The 14,104-nt window shown below is 43.6% G+C and overlaps 1 protein-coding gene and 1 pseudogene across 2 annotated transcripts in view; one reads left to right on the top strand and one right to left on the bottom strand.

The window, feature by feature from the left end:
• Positions 1–14,104, top strand: part of SEMA6A (sema domain, transmembrane domain (TM), and cytoplasmic domain, (semaphorin) 6A) — a 130,876-nt gene continuing 116,772 nt past the window's right edge. Inside the window, exon 1 of the mRNA XM_011963672.1 lies at positions 1–266. The gene's annotated coding sequence lies outside the window, so the exon portion shown is untranslated. The remainder of the gene's footprint in view (positions 267–14,104) is intronic.
• Positions 11,721–12,209, bottom strand: LOC105527377 (annotated as a pseudogene). Its single transcript, XR_001004220.1, has one exon. The product of XR_001004220.1 is annotated as a 40S ribosomal protein S14 pseudogene (transcript).

Here is a 14,104-nt window from a genome sequence, read left to right as displayed (position 1 = left end):
TTTTTTTTGGCTTCTTTCTTTTTTCCTCTCCCCTTCTCCGCTCGTCACTGGAGATGAACACATCGCGTTTGCATCCCAGAAAGTAGTCGCCGCGACTATTTCCCCCAAAGAGACAAGCACACATGTAGGAATGACAAAGGCTTGCGAAGGAGAGAGCGCAGCCCGCGGCCCGGAGAGATCCCCTCGATAATGGATTACTAAATGGGATACACGCTGTGCCATTCCGCTCCGAGCCCCGGCCGCCTGTCCGTCGATGCACCGAAAAGGTACGGCCCGGGCGCCCGGGCGCGCCCCACCTCCCGGGCAGCCGAACTCCAGCCTGAGGGTTCCGGGGCCGTGGCTAGCGCGTGCTGTCGGCTTTGTGGTGCCTGCGTTTTATTTTGTCTTGTGTCTCTGTTTCCCGAGCGTTGCCCGGTCCTAGAGGGGGAACCATGAGCCCTGCCTGCCTTTCCTCCAAGCCCTGCGCCCCAGAGTACGCCCGGCTACAAGTCGAGAGCTTTCCCACCCGCGTTGCGCACACGCCCGGCGCCGCCCCGGGCCGCGACGGCGCGTGTGGCTGTTACTCCCGGGGGTGTGTGTGTGCGAGACCCAAGGCTCATCCTCACGGCGGGCCAAGCAGGGAGCAGAGCGGGCTCTGGAGGGTGGGATTCTCGGAAGCTCCCTGGCCCGGTGTGGAAGGCGGGGGAAGGGGTTCTGCCCTCGAGGGCTGGAGGGGGTTGGGTAGAACAGCGCTGTTTTCGTCCAGTGCCAGGTGGGAGAAGGGGTTCCGCGGAGACGGTGTGGAAGCGGAGAGAATCTTTTGTTGTCGGTGTGGGGTCTGGGCTGGGCTCCGTGGAGTGCGAGAAACTTGTAATGGCCCTCGGCACCCGCGCGCCCTGTCTCTTGGTGAGATCCTGGCTCCTGTGGCCGCTGCCACCGGAGGTTCCAGGCTTTGTTTGCTCGAGTAAGTGTCCAGGAGCAGCCGTTCGGGTGACGCGGCGCCCCCGCCCTGGGTCCTGTTCTCCGCCGCAGCTCCCCACCCGAGCTGCAAGGATATAGCCCGTCGCGACTGCGTCCCTCGTGAGACACCGAGCCCTTTGCACCGGGCTGGCGCACGGTGCGCCCTCCTCCTAGATCAGCGCGGTCTCGCTCTGGAAAGATGACCCAGGAGGGGGAAGGGTGAGAGACCTGGCAGGAGATGGCCCTGGGTTTGAAACCCAGACAAGGGCTCTGTCCCGACTCCTCACGGTGCCCTAGGGCGCTGCCACGGGGGCAGTGGGGCGCTGGAGAGTAAGCGGGGCAGTGCCCACCCACCCTGCCTGATCCTGATGGGGCGGGAAGTGTCTCTTGTCCCGATTCTCCGCGTGTTGCTCAGCTCCTCGCTGTGGGAGATGGTGCAAAACAGGATCCTGAGGTCTCCTCCCTCCTCGCACGACCCAAGCGGTACGGGGGGGGCCAGGGAGCGGTCCCGTACTTGCGGACGTCGGGAAAGGAAACGGGATTCCGCTGTTTTTCCCGCTCCCTCGCCGCCCCTCCGCCCGGCGCCTCCTCCCACTTCACAGCGGCGGGGTCAGTAGACCAGGCGCTTCTGGAAAGTTTCCCTGAAAGCCAGGCGGCAGGCACGACCGGATTGGGGCTCAGCGTGTGCAGTCTGAGGGAAGCTAGCCCTGGAGGGAATCATGCGGCCGGCTCCGGATGCCGCTAGGAGCTAGACCCGGCCCTTTGGAGAGTGCAACGTCCTGGCCCGCAGTCCTCGCTGGACAAGTCGGGGAAGGGATGGCTGGGGAAGCAGGACCTGGAGGCAGGGGCGGCCACTGTGGACAGAGGCTGAGACGAAGGTGCGTGGGGACGCAGGCCGGGACTCGCTGGCTTGCAAACAGCCAGCTCCAAGCGCAGCATCCCGAGCCATCTGCGCGCCGCGCACGATTTCCCCGTGTGTCTATCCAGGGAGGGGCGAAGCAGAACCAGGTGTTCGTGGAGCGGGGCAGGAATGGGAGGCTGGAGGCGCTGTCTTCAGCGCCAGGGCAAGCACTTCCAGGGAGCCTCCGGCCTGCATCGCCATGGGGAGCCCTGCAGGCTGTTCCGCGTCGGTCTTTGAGGGAAAGGTGGCTGCTTTGGAACTGCGGTGGCCAGGCACAGCCACAGTGGGATCGCTCCTTTTTTTACGCTCAGCTTTTTTACGCTACTGAATGCGATCTGTGAAAGGTTTAAAACACAGGCGCGCAAGGACACACACACACGCACACACTCGCGCTTGTAGGCGCAACTTTCTTTACCTCAGATCTGAAAAGCCATTTAACCCACTTGCAGTGTTGCGCCAACAGGTCTCAGAAAAGCTATTTAATGCCCCCCAGCGCTGGCTGTTAAGTCTTTCCAGGATGGGAAGGTCGAGTGCCTTTGCCTTGTCTTTCTTTAGTCCTGAAATTGTTCGTCGTCATTCCCCTGGTGGACACATCTTGGGCATCGAGTCCGTGGAATGCTACAGTGATGGCGGGGAAGACTGGTGGTTTAATTAATGATTTAATTATGTTTTCTCCCCAAAGTAAAGATGCCTATGTTTTATTCTGAATGAAAATACTCTACACTTTTTTACACCATACCCAAATGGCTACCTGAGGTCAAGATGGCAAGAATTTTGTATGACTTTTTAATGCTGTGCTTAGTCTGCATGGAGCAGTTTTATGATTTACAGTAAGCTTTGATTAAACTACTCCAGGCACCAAAGTTAATTATTAACCTAACCTTAAATACAGTGGCAGAACTATGTCTCCACCTATTAACCTAAACTATCTATTAAAAAATAATTGCACTAGCTATTTGAATTTTGTTTACCCATGCTTGTGTGTATGGTAATTTTTATTTGAATCTTGAGTAACCCTTGCTCCCTGTTACTATTTTGGTTTTAGGGCGTTCTTGAATGAGGCACTTTGCAAACCAGTCTAAAGCAGAAAAGAACGAACATCAAATTTAAAATCTTACTCTTGTGTTATGAGTCATTTTTCAACTTGTTGTAAAGAAGCGTTCTGCTTTATTTATGTTTCTTATTTACAGTGTCTGTGGGTGGCAACCTTCCCCATATGTTAGGTTTTGCAGCTATCACCTTTTAGAGCTGTGCTACATTCTCAATAACACATATAATGCACATTTGTAAATGTTAAGCAGATACCGAAAATCATTTCTGAGGAGCCGTCAGCTGAATATACTTACTGGACATAACAACTACGCTTAAATAGGTTAAAATTTTGTAAGAATCAGTATAGAGCAGTCAAGTAAATGTCGAATGAATGAAACAGTTTTTCCACTCAGAGGACTTCTTTATTTTCCCTACAGTGAAAAAAAATATATGCCTTCAAGTGAGTGGTTATTACAAGGCATCAATAAGTGTACCTTTTTATTTACACACAAACACACACCCCTCAAGTTCTTCCAAAATCTAGTAAATGCTTTTTCCAACATTAAACACATATAGCAATTGTATTTTGAGTAGGCGAGTAACATTGCACTAGTGAAGTCTAATGTGTTGAATCAGAAGCATAGCGAGAATTAGGAAGACTGTTATCTTCACCAAATAAAAATAAGGCATCCAAATTAAGAACTTGTATTAGATTCAAAATAAGTAGTCATGCTTTAAAAGTAAATGGGTAGCTGCACTCCTATATGAAATGGAAGGAAAAATACTATTTTGAACCAGGAGTTAAGTCAGATAGTTTATTCTGTGTACATTGTGGTTCAGCTCTTTTCAGAACAGGACAAAAGAGTGATGATGGGATGAAAATTTTTTTAGAACTAGATTGCCAAGAGCTAATATAGTCTCTCCATCTTATTTGTTTGCAGGAAGGAATCACAGAACAAGCTAAGCTAATTGCAAATGCTTTAATTAGGCATCTGCCATTTGTGTAAGGCAATGCCTAGGAAAGCCTATCTCTGCACTGCCCCTCTCCACACCCTTCTTTATGTTTAGACAATTTTCTGTCCTCCTAGAGTAGACGAGTGCTCCTTGACGTATTTATATAGGAGCTTTGTGTTATGGCGGCCACATTTGCGCATGCTGAGAAAGTGATGCCTGGAAGCATTCTGCTGGGCCCTCCCATATCAGGACACCCCCCCCCCCCCCGACTCTCTTGGGATGCCTTGGAGCCAAGTTTTCGCTGAGATATTTCTATTTCAGTGTGAAGGCTTTTCTCATCTGCTTTAAAATGTGCTGCAAGAGCAACTGAGCTATTCTCTACTGGCAACCACATGGTTGCCTCTTGGGGATATGGTAAGGTAGAGAAAGGAGGGAGGCATTTAATCCCTTTGAAATGAGCAAATGAGATGTCATACCACACAAACCTCAAGGGGAGGAGTTCAGGACTTCTCACCATGGGACTGTTGCATATAGTCCATACACAAGGGTATCTTGCTTTGTGAAACAGATGAGCTCTTGCAAAACTTTATTACAATAATTCCATTTACACCAATAGAGGGTATCATATAAAACCATAATACACGATGATTCCCAAGTAACCTCTTCAGCTTAGACCTCTCTCCTGGACCTCACAAATAACCAGTGCTTAGTGGGTGGGCAGCTCCTCCTGAACCTAATAGAGATCTCAAATTTAGGTTTTAAAAAACCTAAGTCTGTATCTTTCTCCCCCATATCTGCCTTTCTCATGATCTTCTCCATCATAGTAAATGGCAACTCCATTCTTTGAGTTGCTGGCCTGAGTTTAGTTCTCCTTGAAGCTTCTGTCTCACACCTACATCCATCGTGGCTGCAATGCTGCTGGCTCCACCTTCGGAAGGCCTGCGGGCTTCCTTCAGGTGATCCTCCTCTGTGTGGCCCTCAAATTGGCCAAGCCATGGTCCTCTCCTGCTAGGTTTTCATGCCAGCTTCCCAACTAGCTTTCCTGCCTCTGCCCTTTTCTCAGTGCAACAGCCAAAACACAGCAGTGATTTTTTTCTTAAACTAAGCCCTATCAGATCACTACTCTGCTCAGATGATTTCCCATCTTATTCCAATAAAAGCCAAGTCCTTCCTTTGGTCGTTGCAGCCCCACATGATCTGCACTCAGGCTCCCGCCTCTCTCACCTCCACCCCTTGGGCTTCCTTGAATTTGTCAAGCATGGCATATACTTGGGGGCCTTTGCAAGGACTTACTCTTTCATGCCTTGGCATGGTTCCTTCCCCAGATAGCTCCATGATTTGCCTCTCACATTCTTCAGGTCTCTGTTCAGATGTCACTTTCTCAGTGAAGCCTTTTGATCCCCTTATTTACTTTACTCTTTCCCGCAGAACTCCCCACCGCTTGGCAGTCCTTATTTTTTTCTTAGCATTTTTCACAGTCTGACAAACTATATGTTGTCCTTGTTGATTTTCTGTCTTCCACTAGAACATAATGCCATAAGGATAGACATTTTTAGGTTTTATTCACTCTGGCACCTAAAACTGTGCCTGGCACATCATGGGCCATCCATAACAAGTGTTTGTTGAATGAATAAACAGTGAATCCTTTTTTGCAAACAACTAGTCTTTATTTTATCTATTTTGTCTGCCTTTTATATCATGTTTTTATCAAATGAGATACTTCATGCATGAACGTGTGTGTGTGTATTATCTTCCAAGCACATAGGTGGTATGGCTCATGCCTCATCAGTGGAACATTCACTGTGTTGTTTTTCCAGTTGTAGTGATGGATTGGAGCCTGTTCATTCCCACACTCTCACGCAGTCCCCTCCTGTGTCCAAGAGCACACATCTGTGAGACACCTGGTTGTAACTGGAGGGAGTCTGAGTTAGGTAAAATCAACTTGCCAAGAAACAGAGCTAAGAAGACAGCCAGCATTTATGGGGCTTGAGCTTTTGACCCTGGCCTCATTTGTTCTGCATTCTAACCACTGACCACAGAACGTTCTTGTTTGTTTGGAGTTTGCTAATAGTAGTTTTAAAATTCAACTTTCTGTCAGGAGAATATAGCATACTTTATTAACCCATATTTCTTCCCCGTCCCCGTACAGTGTATCTGCTGTCGAGGATCCTGCACTTGGAGTCAAGAAGACTTGGGTTCCAGACTCTTACTACCTTGGACAAATCACTTAACTTCTCTGAGGCTGCATCATTTTAACTGAAAATTGTGAATAGTAAACCTATTCTTCCCAACTTATAGGATTGCTGGGAGAATATGAAATCATGAATGTGAATGTATTTAGCGAAGTATTACATGCACTCTGGAAATTTGGGAAGTTTGATGTTAACCCCCTCTTTCCCACTCCAGACCCTGGATATAACAGAGATCCTACTTCATCTTCTAAATTATTTTTAGAAGAATATACACTGTTCATGTAGTTTTAGTGTAAATCACATCATGCAACTAAATAATATGTTTGAATTCATTGAAATTGTACAGTTCACTTAGCACATGGATAGCAACTTTATTAATTAGAACACCAACCATGTCAAGGAAACAAACATTGCTTTCAACATGATCATTAAATCAGGCAAGGTCATGGGAGTGCCACTCTGCCAGGAATTATTTTAAAAGTAAGATAATTGTTTTTGCTCAGTTAAATTCTGAAATAGTTCAAATCAATGTAATCATTAATGTAACACAGGTATGTCAGGGTGAACCAGGACTAGTAGAAGTTTCCATCTTTGCAGTAACAAGGCCAAATTCATTAGATTTTGTGGCATGAAGTTAATAAATGTGAAGGGACTGTTGGAGGGAATGTAGTGGACAGCTCTACAGGCATTGCTGAAGTCATGCTTTTTTGACAGACAATACCATGGATTTGTTTTGCCATTTACTAACAGTGGGACTTTAAGCCAGTTTCTTTTCTCCTTCAGTTTTCATTTGCAAAGTGCTTGTATGATGATAATGTTATGGTTTTGAGAAGAATAAATGTGATAACATCTGTAAAATTGCATAGCACAGTAACATCTGTAAAATGCATGTCACAATGCTGGGCACACAACAAGCAGTCATTCAACATAAGGTATTATTTTTACTTGAGTAAGAGTAGTTATGAAAAATGCCCTAGGAATGGATTTTGAAAAAGCAGATAGTGCCTTTATTGTGGGGGGCAGGGGAAATAGTACAAAAGGAAATGGCTCTGAATTTGTAATATAAAGAGATGATGCAAAAGGAAACAACCTTTGGACTAGAAATAAACATTCATACCATAAACAGGCCATAATGTCTTGGGTTTTAAGTTGAGGAACATGTGAACACGACACTTGCAGGGAAACAGGAAGCAGGGAAACTTTGGAATTTGAAATATCACACTCGAAACATGGAAAGAGAAAAGCACCATATATAAAAAATAATAATAATAACAAGCAGAGCCTTATATCAAATAGGAGCCCAAGGGATAGCTTTTTAAAAATGATAGCTGTCACTTATTAACATTTTAATAATAAAATGTACACTCTGCACCTACATTTAGAATCTGAAAGCAACCCATAATGACTATTTTAGGGATGAGTTGAATTCCCAAGGACCACACCTGTCTTAGGAGAGAAACCCGGCTGCTGATTGGAACCCTTGAGGAGGCTGTGGCTAGGCCTTCTGCAAGAAGGTCTTCAGGGTGGGCATGCATCTGCCAAGTCACTCTTCCCTGGCCAAGCTTGAAATCAGTTTGGGAGAGTGTGAATCTCCCAGCAAAAGCAAACTACTGCCTTCCACACCAAAGGCAGGAAATAATTGGCTGACCCCAGTAGAGATAGCAGTTATTCTACTGACAGACACACTACTACAAAACCTGAAATTTGATTCAAATGATAGTCATACAAGTTCTTATCCGTGAGAAAAAATCTGACTTCTTTTTTTTTTTTTTTTTTTTTTGAGAGGGAGTCTGGCTCTGTCGCCCAGGCTGGAGTGCAGTGGCCGGATCTCAGCTCACTGCAAGGTCCGCCTCCCAGGTTTACGCCATTCTCCTGCCTCAGCCTCCCAAGTAGCTGGGACTACAGGCGCCAGCCACCTCGCCCGGCTAGCTTTTTGTATTTTTTTAGTAGAGACGGGGTTTCACCGTGTTCGCCAGGATGGTCTCGAACTCCTGACCTCGTGATCTGCCCGTCTCGGCCTCCCAAAGTGCTGGGATTACAGGCTTGAGCCACCGCGCCCGGCCAAATCTGACTTCTAAAAGGCACAGCTGAAGGGGAAATAAATTGATGTTATCACCACAATTCCCTGCTACCATTGTGTTTTCTAGGAATGCCTCCATGGCTTAGAGTTACAGTTATTTTCATCTAGGAAATAAAATGTTCTCAAACTCTGTAAGTGGAAAGGGAATGGAAAGAGTGTGAGATAAATCAGTAATTAACATGCTGCAAGGACTGAAGTTTCAGATCCTTCTTAGCAGCCAGTATGGTGACTGTTGCTTTGAAAGTCTTGTTAGTAATAGATATTTCCTCATGCAGCCTTTAGACTTGAAGCTTTCTTTTAATATTCCTGGGTGCTTTCTAGGAATTTCCAACTAACCTATAATTGTCATCTGTAGAAAATTAAATTCAAAGAACCCATGCCAATTAAAAAAATTTAGCAGAAGAAGCTCTAAAATTGGTGCTGTTCACCCCTTTCTTAGCCCTTTTGCCCCTCTACGCTTCAAAGACCAGCCTTTGGCCATGATTTGATTTGAAGCATTTATAGAACAGAACAGGATCTGGCATTAAATACAATGAAAACATGCCATTGGAAAATAAACATTGTTAGAGACTGGGAAGAAATAAAGATTGTATTAATTATGGTTTAATGTTCTATGAGAGTTTTACAGACAAGCTCTCTGTGATGGATCCATTCTTCTTTCCCTGTTCCTATTCCTGATTTGTTTTTTAAAGAAGAATATTCAATCTTTTCATTAATATTGCAGCGACTTCAGCACTTCCCCGCCCCTCCCCCAGACTCCTACTGTCCTTGAATGAGGAAACTGAGAGAATACTGATTGAGCTGCTGAATGGAAATGTTCCCTTCCTGAAAATGGAATGCTTTACAAAAAATTGCATTCCACAAAGAAACACTCAAAACAATTCAACAACTGTCCCTCCGCCTTTCTACCCAGAGAGCCACTTGACTTCATTCACATATTTTGGTTTTTCAATGTGTTTGTTCTTAGGCCTCAAATACCCAGGTGGAAAACCATTCTATTAAGCCTTTCACTGTTTTAAAAACATGAGCATCTGAGTTTCTAAGGACATTCTCATTCCTGCATAGTGAGTGATAAATAGAAACCAAATTGTTTATGGCATTCTAAACTCAAGTATATGTGGCCGAATGGCAGTGGAGTTGATTTTTATAAGAATACTTGTTAATGGTTTTCGAGATGGATCCTGTGCTAATTCTTCTTGTATCATGAATGATGGCCTTAGCTAGACACTGTCGCTGGGATCTTCATCTATTAATCATGGAGGCTGCTTTCTTATTCGGTTGCCATAGTTTCAGTGCCTCAGATAGTGTTGGGGTGTCTTGGGAAAGGTTTGAGATATACTAGGGCTTGCAAGCCTTGCAGTTATTTTGGCAGTTGTGCTCTGAAAAACTGAAAACCGCTTCTCATATAATTCAGTGTTGGATTAAAAGAGACAACTTCTGAGAGTGTCTCCCTGGACCTTGTTATGTGCACATCCAGCTGATATTTACTCCAGGATTTGCCTCTTGCTCAGTCTTGCTGGAAAAAAATAAATAAATCAAAATACAGTCCAGAGGCTGATGTCACTTTCATATTTCAACAAGAAAGCAAAGGGGTGCAAACTCTTCCTTAAGTCTCTTCACAAATGTGGAGGTAAATGAGGGCATTCATGACTTTGCTTAAAATTTCAGCTTCATAATTTAGTTTTGGCTCTGCAGATTACTAAATAAATAAAATGACATCATGATTGCTGTGTGTTGTGTGTTATTTTGGCAATGGAAACATGTAGAGCTTTACTTCAGGTTTAACCTTTCCTTTTTTACACTTGACACTCATTGCTAAGGAGCTAGAGACCATTTTACTGTATTTTGCAACAAAAGGCACATACATTTTGGACGGTGGGTCTGCTGCTTTGTCAACTCTTGAATAGTATATGAACATTTTTCATTTATTTAATAATTTCAATATTTTGCTATTTTTTTTTTATGTTTGTGACTGTAGGGTTGATTAGAAAATGTTCTCCAGTGGTGTATACGTTGTGTGACTTGGTCAAGAAAGGATTTGGGGAGTAAATTGCTGTAAGAGGGTGATACACATACCCACATTCCAGTGATTTATGTGCTTCACGTGTGATGTAGAACACAGCTTGCTTCTGTTAGGGAAATTTGGCCTTGTATAACAGATAGTGGTACACTTCATGTTTCAGTTTCCATTTCTCAAGTGGACTTTCAAGGACTCCTACCAGTCTAAGCCAAGCAATTTAATTCCTTTGTAGATTAAAACATAAAACAATCTCACACTGGAAGCAAACAGTGCTGAATTCAAGACATATAAAGCATAAATGAAAATCTAGGCTGATTTAGAAGAAGAAACTTTGAATTCCTTACAAATGGGACTAATCTAGAAAATTAGTCATATTTTTTTCCTTTTTACTAGAAAATGACTAGTTTTTATTTCAGAGTGAGCTTCAAAGCAGCGTTTTAAATTTCTCCAGATCCAGCCTGCCAAAATTTTTGTGTAAGATCAACAAGAATTTTTAATGCACGTGCCTATTTTGTTGACCCATCCCTTACCCAACCACACTAAAGGATTGATTTTAGAGGCCAATAATGTGAAGTAAATTAAAAGGATAACATGGCCTTAATTGCTACTGGCTTCACCAGGCTTCTAGGCACCGGGATTTCTTGTGGAGAAATACTTTTAAGTGTCACAGCAGTTTTTGATCATGTGGTCTGGCTCACCCAGAAGCTTCAATTATCTCCCAGCCCTTCTCCACTTCCCCTCAGATATTTCCAAGAAGCAAAGAAAATGTGCATTTGTAAATTCAGTATTATGGACCCCTGATTATTTGGCAGGGTAAGAAAATAGGTTCTGTTCATTTTACCATATTCGCATAGGCTAAATGTTTAAACAACAAAAGACATGGAATGGAGGAGAACAGTGGGACTAAGATCAAAGCTTTGTTCATTAAAAAGAATTTTGTTGAATTGAGTTCATTCTCCTCTCAAATGATAACAAGATTGTGATTACTCTTGGGTGTCGGGTTAGACACAACATTGCACACGTAGCCTTAGGAAAAGTAAAGAGTACTTTTTGTGTGGATGTCAGTCAAATACAATGTGGACTTTAATTAACCTTAATTAATGATTTCTGATTACAGATTTTCTTTTGTATGCCTTGGAGGCTGTATTTAGGTAGAGTATTTTCAGCCAGTAGTGACATGAACTTGCTTCCTTTGTCTTGCCATGCAAACCACACTAGATTCTCATTACAATGAAAAGTGTGATTCTGCATCATTTCAGAATGGTCATACAAAGAATGAAATATTACTTGGGGAACAACTGAAATTTGTAAGTGGTGTGGAGTATTTGAATCTTCAGAGGAATCATTTCTAATTCTAAAGGAATTTACCTATCAAAATTGCTGATATTTACTGGCTTCTGGCTGGATTTGAGGCCATTCCTTCCAAAGATTGAATGAGATTTTAAGTGGTGCCCCTGTTCTTTCAAATAAAAGCATACTACAGAAGTGCTGGACCTAGTAGCATTTCCATTGTCCAAGTGTACCGTTTACAAAGTACTAAACATAACAACTAGGGAATATTGTAGACACTGTGGAGAATTGGGCATCTTTTTTTTTTTTTTCCATGAAGGCAATTTATTAACAGAAAATATTTTGAGGAGTTTTGTTCACAGATAGTGGCCACGGCGACCCCTCTTCCTGCGGGTGCTGTCAAAGGGGATGGGGGTGACGTCCTCAGTCCGCCCCATCTTCATACCGGAGGAGGCAAGGGCTCTGAGGGCCGACTGGGCCCCAGGTCCGGGGGTCTTGGTCCTATTTCCTCCTGTGGCCTGGAGTTTGATGTGTAAGGCAGTGATACCCAGTTCCTTGCACCTCTGAGCCGCATCCTGGGCAGCCAACATAGCAGCATATGACGAGGATTCGTCGCAGTCTGCCTTCACCTTCATCCCACCAGTCACACGGCAGATCTTTGCCAGAAAGATCAGTGACATGGACAAAAGTGTCATTGAAGGATGCAACGATATAGCAGACACCAAATACGTTTTCTCCTTCAGCCACCTGAGGTCAGAGGCTGATGACCTGTTCCTTTTCCTTCCCCTTTCGAGGTGCCATTTCTGCACGTTGTCTCCACACCGGAAAGAGTGGGCCTTATTTTTGATTAAAAGTACTTTTTCCTGTGTCATGAGTTTTAGAACAGATATCAAAAACCTGAATAAGGATGTTAATGTGCTATTTACATTCAACTTTTTAACTAGAGGTCTAATAAAGGCTAGATATATTAATGCCAATTTATGAATTAAATTTCTCTGTGAACAATTATTTTGTAGCTTATACAAAACCCTAATAGCATATAACCCATCTAGTTTAGTGTAATTATGCTTATGAATTATAAATGCTTAGCTTTTACAATTAGACTTACCGATCTGTAGGCACCTTAATGAGAAATTACCGAAATTAAATTGATTCATAATATTTGCTGTACTGTGTTCCAGGGTAGTGGTTATCTAAAATAATTTTTAGAGTATGTATCTGACTGCATGCAGTATGGCTTTACTTTTAATAGGAAAAGAGTCCTCTCTGTTGCATGACCCCGCCTTTGTCCAAGGAGGAGATGTCAAAAGTTAGAAAGAGCAGAGTGGGCCGGGCGCGGTGGCTCAAGCCTGTAATCCCAGCACTTTGGGAGGCCGAGACGGGTGGATCACGAGGTCAGGAGATCGAGACCATCCTGGCTAACACGGTGAAACCCCGTCTCTACTAAAAAAATACAAAAAACTAGCCCAGCGCGGTGGCGGGCGCCTGTAGTCCCAGCTACTCAGGAGGCTGAGGCAGGAGAATGGCCTTAATCCCGGGAGGCGGAGCTTGCAGTGAGTGGATATCGCGCCACTGCACTCCAGCACTCCAGCCTGGGTGACAGCGTCAGACTCCGTCTCAAAAAAAAAAAAAAAAAAAAAGAAAGAGCAGAGTAGTTTCAAATGTAGCCAAGAGAAAAGGTAACACATCTTTTGGATACATTTTTTTAATTATAAAGGGATGTTCAGAGTACAGGGAAAGGTTTCTATTAAAAAGTCAACTTTTATCTACAAGGTGTTTCCTCTCATTTGTGATGAGGGGAAGTTCAACATGTTCAATATGCTGGTTAATTAATTCTCCAGGGATATCTCCGAGTGTGATGCTTTCGTTCTCATATTTTGTTGTGTCCAAAACACAAAACCTGTTAATATTGCCCAAACACATCCGTTCCCAAGAATTAAAAGGACAATGTAATTGCCTTTGCTGCTAGAAAACAGCTACATCGAGTTCTCCAGCAGATCGTCCCACATGCCAGGTGTGCCAGACAAGCCTTTGAAATGTTGTGAATAACTTGACATTATCACATTGTTATTGAAATGCAAATTCTGTGTAGAACATGAAAGAGTTTTAAATGTACGAATAGGACAATGCAAGTCGTCAACCATACTTAGTCTTAACTTGCCTGTTCTGTGAAAAGTAATCATAATGTATTTGCATCTTTTATTGTTTTTCCTTGGCCATGTTTAAAGTGCTCAACATACCTTCCTGGGTGGCACCTTGTTGGGGAAAGAACAGATTGGCTCCCAGCTTTGAGGTGTTTAGATAGGGCTGTTCTGCCCAGGAAGGAGATACGTTTCCCCAAATTAGTCTTGCTGTGTTCTACAATATAATTAGACGTCAGGCTTACTGACTGTATTTAATGGTGTTATTATTAACAATAAAGACTATTTATATAGTGCTTGTATTTTTCAAAGTGTGTTTATAAACATTGCCTTATTTCGTCTTATCACAACCCTCCAGGTTAGGCAGGATAGGTATTATTACACCCAATTTAAAGATGAGATAACAGGTTCAAAGAGGTCAAGTAATTTGCCTAAGAGCACACCTCTGGTAAGGGAAGGGCCTGGACAAGGTCTCATACCATATGAATCTGAGTTTTGTGCTCCTCCATATCGCTGTGTTGTTTACTCAGTATTTAAAATTTAAAAAGTATTAAA

Source organism: Colobus angolensis, unplaced genomic scaffold, assembly GCF_000951035.1.
Source record: "Colobus angolensis palliatus isolate OR3802 unplaced genomic scaffold, Cang.pa_1.0 Scaffold62, whole genome shotgun sequence".
NCBI classification, from domain to species: Eukaryota; Metazoa; Chordata; class Mammalia; order Primates; family Cercopithecidae; genus Colobus; species Colobus angolensis.
The sequence above is the reverse complement of the archived record's forward strand: the minus strand, read 5'-3'. Positions and strand labels throughout refer to the sequence as shown.